This window comes from Toxorhynchites rutilus, chromosome 1, assembly GCF_029784135.1.
Source record: "Toxorhynchites rutilus septentrionalis strain SRP chromosome 1, ASM2978413v1, whole genome shotgun sequence".
NCBI classification, from domain to species: domain Eukaryota; kingdom Metazoa; phylum Arthropoda; class Insecta; order Diptera; family Culicidae; genus Toxorhynchites; species Toxorhynchites rutilus.
The window spans coordinates 130,850,900-130,852,235 of NC_073744.1; the positions used below are offsets into that span (position 1 = coordinate 130,850,900).

The 1,336-nt window shown below is 36.5% G+C and overlaps 1 long non-coding RNA gene across 2 annotated transcripts; it reads right to left on the reverse strand.

The window, feature by feature from the left end:
- Positions 1-788, reverse strand: LOC129762574 (uncharacterized). 2 transcript variants are annotated; one of them, XR_008740665.1, is made up of 3 exons: positions 291-515; positions 172-223; positions 1-119 (listed from the first exon to the last, which is right to left on the reverse strand). It is a non-coding gene; the product is annotated as an uncharacterized LOC129762574 (long non-coding RNA). The 2 variants fall into 2 exon arrangements; XR_008740664.1 differs by having other exon boundaries at positions 172-788.
- Between the last annotated feature and the right edge of the window lie 548 nt (positions 789-1,336).

Below are 1,336 nucleotides of genomic sequence, written 5' to 3' on the forward strand. Positions count from 1 at the left end.
ACTTTTTCGGATCGATTTATTCAATGAATGAATTTCAAAACATTTTTCCAGTTTACAATAATATTCCATCTAATATTATCCATCTAACGCTAGCCACGGTATGTGTGCTTTAGAACGATCTGGAAGAGTACCATAAGTTATTTGGAAAATTAAATGAAATAATTCCATTACGTGGGGGTGATCCTATCTGGTAGATAGATTCTCGTTTGGCGATTGTTTCCTTCTATATCATCAAATGGGTTTAACTAGAGATTTGGTTTACGACTGAGATTATTATTATTGTGTTATACCAGATCCTCGACAATATTATCCGACGACACGGCCTCAGTCGTCAGGATGCACACAGCAAAAGCTATAGCTAAGAAAAGAAATGTTGTTACCCTAAACATTTTGTTTGAAACTGATTCGAACCGCTGTGAACAGTGGTTCTTTCATGTTCATCGCTCATGTTTTTATATTACTGTAACCTCTGAGAAGGGATTGAATGTTTAAATTGATTCGTTCCGTAGTAATTGGTTTTTGTGTTCAGCATTTTGCCAATTATTGTTCGCGGCAATTATGAGATTGTTTTTCAATATTTGTTTGGCTTAGGCGACAGTTAGGCATCAGTGGAGTAGGATAACTGGAAGAATACGCACAGGCAGGGCCCGAAATCTTCGAAGATGAAAAATGAAGATCGACTCTCCTCTCTGTAGCTTCGCTTCGACTAGGACTACTTCGGCATTCGCCGTCAACAGAAAGTGAACTGACTAGAAAATGAATTGACGAGCGTTGAGATCGTGGATGATTGATGGACTATTCTAGTCAATACTTATTCTAATTGACGTGACTAATGAATACAAATCTGCCTCTTCAATCAACTGACTTCAATCCAAACTTCGACTTTCCCATGACACGAATTTCTTTACCCGCGTATACAATCTTTTTTTTACGTCCATATAAAGTGAAACGAAAATTTGATTTCTGATGCAAAAAAGTAGGTACTTTATTATCTACTCACCGTGAACTTAAACCAACGATCTTAGACAGTTATTAGGTATGCTATGAAGGTCCTCGCGTTAGTATTAGTAAATAGCGTGCAAAATAGTGTGCAAAATAACGTGCAGTTTGGAGGGGGGCATTCTAAACCAAATTTTAGTTCAATTTTGTTATAATTTTTTTTCTCCGAGTTCAATTTTGTGAAAAACACACACACACACACACACACACACACACAGAAAAACGGGTTTATATCAACAAAATTCATTTTTGAACACAACACTGCACGCTATTTTATATGTGTGAGTAATTTTCGTGTACGATGCAAAAACAAATCTAACTCACCTGTAGTATATGT